Below are 7,264 nucleotides of genomic sequence, written 5' to 3' on the forward strand. Positions count from 1 at the left end.
CTCTCTCTCTCTCTCTCTCTCTCTCTCTCTCTTTCTCTCGCTCTCTCTCTCTCCCTTCACCACTGCTCCAGGTGGCGGGATGAAAGATGGAGGCAGGGGGGTTGGACTAGTTGTGAATAATTAATGACAGGTTAGTGAGACCTCGATTGTAATTATCTGTAATGATATGTGGAAAAGATTGAAAAAAAACGGGTTGAGGATTAAAGTGCGATATACACGTGCGAATTGCATGAGACAAGAAATTGTAATGAAAGTCGGACAAATCGACCGTCGCCTTCTCGTCAGACCTCATCGGATGCGTCGCAAAAACGAGCGAGAGAGAGAAGGGCTAGTTGGTTGAGGGGCGGGGGCTGGAAAGGTCACAGGATATTTTTGGCGGTTTGCCTGCCTGTTTTCTTTCTTTATCCTTCCCTCCAGCATTTCATCGTATTCTTTCACTTTTTCTAGCTCCCCCCCAGCGATTTTTTTGATTTAGAACATTTATGAGCAACTCAAATGTATTTTGCGAATCAAATATAGATCCTCAAACGTCACTTCGATTCTCCACTGACCGCGAAATGTTCTGAATACATTTGGAATTTATTTTAATCGCCACGTAAATAATTGAAAAATAATAATCGGAGGTTAAATCAATTTGTCGTAGGAGTGAAAATTATTTTGAGATGAACAAATGATTTTTTTTTGGTTCTTTCATTCAGTCCGAATCAACGGTTTTAATCACTTGAACTCGGCTTATCAATGACAGAGCGATCTTGGGTTGAAATGTGAGCTTTTTTTCTTGGTTCAGCCCAGTGATGAATGCGAGGCGAGATGATCTCGTTGACCGTTATCGGAAGTCTCACTTCTCGTTACCTATATCCGTGTGCGTCCGTTGAAACGGCTCACACACAGCCAACATTGGCCAACAGTACAGGTCTATATACATTTGAAAACTGAAATGGGAGAGGGGAGCGGGTGAAGATGAGGAGTTAACGAGTTTCTATGGGTCAGTCGGGCTGATATGTGTGCGCAAGTCTCGGACTTCCTGTCTAGCAAATTCCGTAATAGCTCTAAACTCGAGTACATGATTCCTACTCCCCTCCAACCCCTCCCCCTACTTGAATTATCATTTTATTATCCCCTCCTGGTCTTCACGGTTTGCGTGCCACTACTGTTTCAAGAGGGGTTATTTGAGTGGCATTTATTCGTACGTGACAACAACTTTTGGTAAACTTTGAGTGGAATTCGTCCAGAAGTGGCCAATTCAACAATTCGTTTTTCTCATTCCCCCCTTCGTCCCACGCCAAACTCAAATGGTCGGCTGTAGAACTTTGCTACTTCAATCGAGTGGAGTTTCCCTTTTATCCTATGACAATAATCCTCATTTTCAAAATCAATTTAATTAATTTGCGGGATACGTTTGATGAGTTGATTGGAGAAACTGAAAGCCAGCATGCAGTGTATCGCTTTTCAATGCCCCTATTCAATAGACCCCTATTGTTCGGTCATAAATTGAACCAGTCAATAGAATCCTCAAGGAAAGTAATGAATATCATGGATTATTCATCCTCCTGTTGAATCGTATCATTTGACAGTACCGGATTGATTAATTCCCCCCTCCCCCCCCCTCACTGAGTTAATACCAAAGAAATTCATCCACACATCTGCGAATGGCATGCACCACCTGACACCGGCACAAGTAAATGTCGCTCTCAATAACACCAGTGTTACATTGATTCTCTCCTCCCTAAGCCCACAGAATCACAATCATAGGTAATTGTAATACAACCAGCAGGAAATATGATATTTCTCAACATGTGCTCACCGTTTGACAAATCAATCTTGCTCTCCTTTTTAGGTTATTCAGTCCTGTTCTGTTCTCTTCTGTTCTATGAACGGGCAGAATAACAAATCACACTTTATATCCCCCAACAAAATTCAAATAAAATAACTAATTATCATCAACTAATAAATACACACCCCCAATTCACTCCCTTGATAATTTATCGTTAGATGCGTTGAACAGTACTTGTACCCGTTTGATGACAATATCTCGGAATCTATAGGGAAAAGAGGGTGAAATAATGAGATAATAAGAGAACACAGCGAGTGATACAACACGCACGTTGTAGGCCGGCAAACGGTTCAGGCCGCACTAAGGCCAGGGGGTCGGAGCTACACGAAACCAACCCAACAGAGTAAGGGTGAACCTGCTTCTCTGTCTCTCTCACTCACTCACTCAATCTCCCTCTATTCTCCATTCCTCCCTTCCACTGTTCGGTGTACGTCGTCCATTCCTCCCTTTCCTCCCTTCCTCTCGGCGCATCAACTCTTCGCCAGTTGGGAGTCTGGGCGCAACCCCTCCCTCAACTATCGTTTCGTCCTTGTCTATCCAACCCGTCTGACCCCCCGCCTTGCTACCACGCTTCGGCCCCGTTTATTCTCCTACAACCCCTGTCTTGTTCTTCTCACTGGCGCTCGCAATACTGTATACATATAAATAAAATATATATGACGTCTGTCTATAATGCCCCTGGAACCCCTGCCGACTCTTTCGATCCTCTCTTTTCGGGGCATTCGTCGGATTTTTGTACGCTGCACCCATCTTCATTAGTGGATAAATGCAAGCGAGATGTTGGGAGGTGAAAAGAATATTTTTCACACACCTGCACGGAAAGTTCGTACTTTGTTCTCTGATGAGATAGGGTGGAAAGTTGCTTCCTCGGGCAGAAAGTACTGATTACTTATGAGGTGGAATCATGGAATTTTGGACGCAGTAAGAACCACACTATCTCATGGTCAAATATCACGAAGTTTCGATTAAAATCTAATCTTCATCAAGCTCTAGAAAATAATTACAAGAATTCATCAGTTTAAAAATATCAACATAACCTAAAAATACATTGCGTCACTTAACAGATCTAATAACAATTTAAACTTTTCAAAAAAATTTAAGGACCATGTCGAAAAGAATACCGTGACGTCGATAGTATTTTGTCACTGTAATAGTATGTTGCGCACCAAGGGCGGTAAGTAAGATATTTCTGACGAGTGGGTTGGGTGATGTCCGAAGTGAAAAAAAAGGCCAAAGGCTCGAGGGCCGAGGGTGTCTTGTTTCTATCCTTTCGAGCATCACCCAACTCTCTGGTCGGGAATGTCTATCCATCCGTGGTGCACATACTATTTTTCACATCCTTGCATGAAAAATTCATACTTTCCTCCCGCTCATCAAAGAGCAAAATACGAACTTTCCTTTGCAGGCGTGTATTGGATTATGGGAGTAGTAAGAGGGCATTATTGGCGAATTTTCCACGCTCCCTCCCCCCTTTTTCCGGGAAGTGCACGTGCACGTTCCCCCCTCCCCCCTCGGCGGCATGCCTTTGAAGAGGTCGTCGGCGGGCTGGGGGGCCCCCTGGGGTGCAGGGCCTCAAAGTTGGGGGTCCGAGGGTCACAGGAAGTGGGTGGTGGGTGAAAAATGGCCGCCAGATAGAAAATGAGTGGCGGGTGGTAAGTGGGTGGTGGGTGGAAAAGGGGTGGCGGGTGGAAAGTGGGTGGAAAAGGGCTGGCGGGTAAATAGAAAAACTGTCGGACAGTATATATCGGACGGGTGTCGGGAATCGGGCCCCTCTGCTGGTGGTCCAACCGTGAAGGACGGCGTCGGCAAGGGTCCGGATGTCGCTCTCCAGGACATTGGAGCCACTGTCCTTGAGACTCCGGAGAGACATTACGCTTTTGAATTTTTTTTAAAGGGATAACAAAGGATTGCAACCATGAATGACGCAAAGAGCGGACAATACGTTCTCTCTCTCTCTCTCTCTCTCTCTCTCTCTCTCTCTCTCTCTCTCTCTTTTATTTTGAGGACGGTGAATTTTTCGAGCTGATATGGAGCCGAATATATTTTTCTAGAAACTTCTACGTAGCTGAAAAATGTCAAGGTTTTTCGTAAATGAATAATACAAGGTTTTCAAATTACTTTTTCTTTAATTCATGTAAAATGATGAAATACATTTTTAGGCTTACAAATGATATTTTTTTCGTTCCAATTTAAAATTATTTACAATCACAAGAGATTATTATTATCATATAGTCTTTAGTATGTGGGCATTCGGTAAGCCCCTCCCGCAAAACCATCCAACTCATCGAAGCAAAAATGAAACATTTCACCAAATAATTGATACAAATATCCCTCGTTCTGCTGAGGTATTGTACGACGGAGGTCATCCCTGGCCAGAAGGTAAATCTCCTCGAAATTGCTGCGTATGCGATAGTGGAGTTCTTCAGTAGCTGGCATCCTGTTGTATTCCATATAATGCATGGCAACACTTGTGATCGCCCGCACCAGAGACTCCTTGTATTGTTTGAGAGGCAATGAGTCCAAAAATTTTAACCACTGATCGATCCATGCCGCTTTGTTTTTTAATGTTGTAATGCTCGGGCTCATCATAATGAGGGGTTGCCTTACATCAGCACGTACAAAAGCAACGCAGGGGTTATCGTAGCTGCGATGGAATCTCACTTTGACATCCCCAAATTGCTTAGCAGGTACATTGTGGACGGCTTTTGGGTGAAACTTCTCAGGATCAAAGTAGTCCGTAATGGCATCCAGATCTTTGTACAGAAGGCCCCATTCTTCCCGTGACATTGACAGCACGACACGGTTGGGGCGTACGGCCATAAACTGCACCACAGGAACAAATTGTCCGAGACAGGTCACTTGCAAACCAATACGAATTTGTTTCATCTCCGACTTATTAAGAGGTATAACTGGCGACAGCACCACCTGCTGTTCGGCACCACTGCACTCTTTTTCGTTGATATTTTCCATGTTTAAAAACTGATGAGCGAAATCGGATCGACTGGATGAAATACACCGCGAGCAGCCGCGTTTTATAGCGTTAGGTATGAGAGTGGGGCGCGCTTAATTCCCCCCACCATACACAGAACAGACCTATGCGCACAACACACTACCCCCACCGTAGGGAGTGCTGCGGCGTCGGCGTCACACATGACCCCCCACTACCATAGATTTCATATGATGTATATTACCCCCCCACCTCTATCATGCTACTCGCACTCCTATCATATTGCCCCGATCGCTGTGAATTTTTTTTTAATTCGGGTGACTTGGATTTATTTTTTGTCAGTCATTCGTGAAAATATATTTAGGACAGTAAAAATGAATAAAATTTGGAGAGATCACGACGTCGAACTGTTCGATAAATATTTCGCAGGTCGGTCACCAAGTGAGAATTACAGGGAAAAACGAAAGCCTAGATCTCATCAGAAACGCATACGTGTATATGTTGATAAATACACAGAGGATGAAAAGTACATACCGCCGAAAAAACGAATGATCGTGGCGAAAAAAGAAAAATAAAGAGGAAGAGAATAAACAATTCGAGATATGTAAACTGCGAGATCTTTGGAAGACATACTCACAACTTCATATTCTTCAGGATAGTCTTCAGTGACGAGTTTCCACCGTTTTTCGTACAGTGCTGTGATTTTTCATTTCGACAAAAAGAACAAAAGTTTGAAAATGGTTGGGTCAGTCATCACTGAAATGGAGAGAACCTACCGGATGGTAAGTTTTTATTTATATTTTGAGTGATATTTTTTGTGAAGATTCTTGTTCGGTTTTTTGTATAAAAAAAAATGTTCACATAGTTTTCTCGTTCATAATTTTCTGGGTAATTTTCTAGAGTTCGATTCTCGTGCATTTTTTTGTGAGAAAGCAATTTTTTTTGTTTAAAAATTTTCAGCATCAACTTTTTAGTTCAATTTTTTCCAAAATGTTTGCATTTTTTTTCGTTTTTTAAACGTCTCTTATGGAGTTTACATGTATTTTCCATTCGGTTTTCGTCTCATTTTTTCATTTTTGAATTTTTCTCTTCCGGTTTTCGTCCAATTTTTCAGCGTCGAAATTGTTTTTGATAGAAATATTTTGTGAAAGAAATTTTTGCTCGCGGTTTCTATCGTTGAAATTTTCCGTGTTAGATTTTTTCGTTTTCAAATTTTTCTGTTCCAGTGTCATCCAATCTTTCAGCCTCAAATTTTGAGTTGAATTTTTTCCAAAATGCGTGCATTTTTTTCGGTTTTTAAACGTCTCTTATTGAGTTTGCATGTATTTTCCATTCGGGTTTCGTCTCGTTTTTTTTTCGATTTAGTGTTTTAAATTTTAAATTTAATTTAATTTTTCAGTGTCGAAATTTTTTGTGAAAGAAATTTTTTATGATAGAAATTTTTTCTCGCTTTCTCTCCCGCAGAAATTTTCCGTGCTGGATTGTTTTCATGAAAAACTTATTCGTCGCATTTTCCATAGATTTTTTGTCAAACAAATTTCACTCGTTTTTTAAATTTTCAGATGCATGCGACCAGCTCTGTAGAATCACCCATCGAGGATTTATAACACCTCCACAACCTTTTCGGTGGGCTCCTATCATCTCAACCGCAGTACGGACAACTGGGACCTCGAGGAGTGGGAGTGAGGTGCCCCCCCCCCGTCGCGGGGAAAAAAACAAAATTAAAAAAAAACAATTGTAGTTCATTTGCATTGAGTTTTCAATGTTAAGAAATGTATTTGTAGAGTTAGGTTTTTTGAATAAAAACACGATATATGCTTCTTTTTGTTTATTTGAAAAACAAACCTTGAAAAATTTACTTCCTTGTAGCATAAGGATTTAAAAAAAACAAAAAAAAGTTCACATTTTCTCTTTTATTTTGAAAAGAAAAATTTACATTTACAAAAAACTTCCTTTTAAAAACTTACATCTAATTATCATCTAAAAGAATATAAAATTCGCTTAAATCTAAAAAAATGAGATTGAAAACTTACATGTAGCTTATATCTACGAAAAAAACTTACTTCTGGTATTAAAACTTAAATTTAGTTTACTTCTACAAAAAATTACTCTAATCCATAATCTAATCCCTATACACAAGCTTAAAAAATCAAAAGTATCTTTCATTCGTTTTAGTTTTTCAATTGTCGGGTTGAAGCGCGCGTCGTTTTGTCTTATATCCGTAGGGGAGGGTTGCAGCGCCATTATCAAGCTTTCGTTTCGGGCCCGTCGCGCGGATAATCTTGCTCTCGGGTTTCGTGATGACGTCATGGTACATTGTCCGTCGTATACCCTTGTAGTTGATCTGGTAAGGCTCTACCTTATCGACAACGAGGGCACGAATCGAGTCGTAATGAATCTGTTTACGCGTATCGTAATTTAGCCTAACGCCTTTTATTTTACTAACTTCTGCGATGTTTCCATCCGGTTTCTTCACGCGATAA

General features: G+C 41.1%; 1 protein-coding gene across 1 annotated transcript in view; it reads right to left on the minus strand.

Annotated features, from left to right (window-relative positions):
- LOC107041722 (acetylcholinesterase) overlaps positions 1-2,108 on the minus strand; it is a 159,825-nt gene extending 157,717 nt beyond the window's left edge. The window contains exon 1 of the mRNA XM_015262409.1: positions 1,805-2,108. The gene's annotated coding sequence lies outside the window, so the exon portion shown is untranslated. The remainder of the gene's footprint in view (positions 1-1,804) is intronic.
- Positions 2,109-7,264: the final 5,156 nt, after the last annotated feature.

Source organism: Diachasma alloeum, unplaced genomic scaffold (genome assembly GCF_001412515.2).
Source record: "Diachasma alloeum isolate Michigan unplaced genomic scaffold, Dall2.0 Dall_scaffold_00374, whole genome shotgun sequence".
NCBI classification, from domain to species: domain Eukaryota; kingdom Metazoa; phylum Arthropoda; class Insecta; order Hymenoptera; family Braconidae; genus Diachasma; species Diachasma alloeum.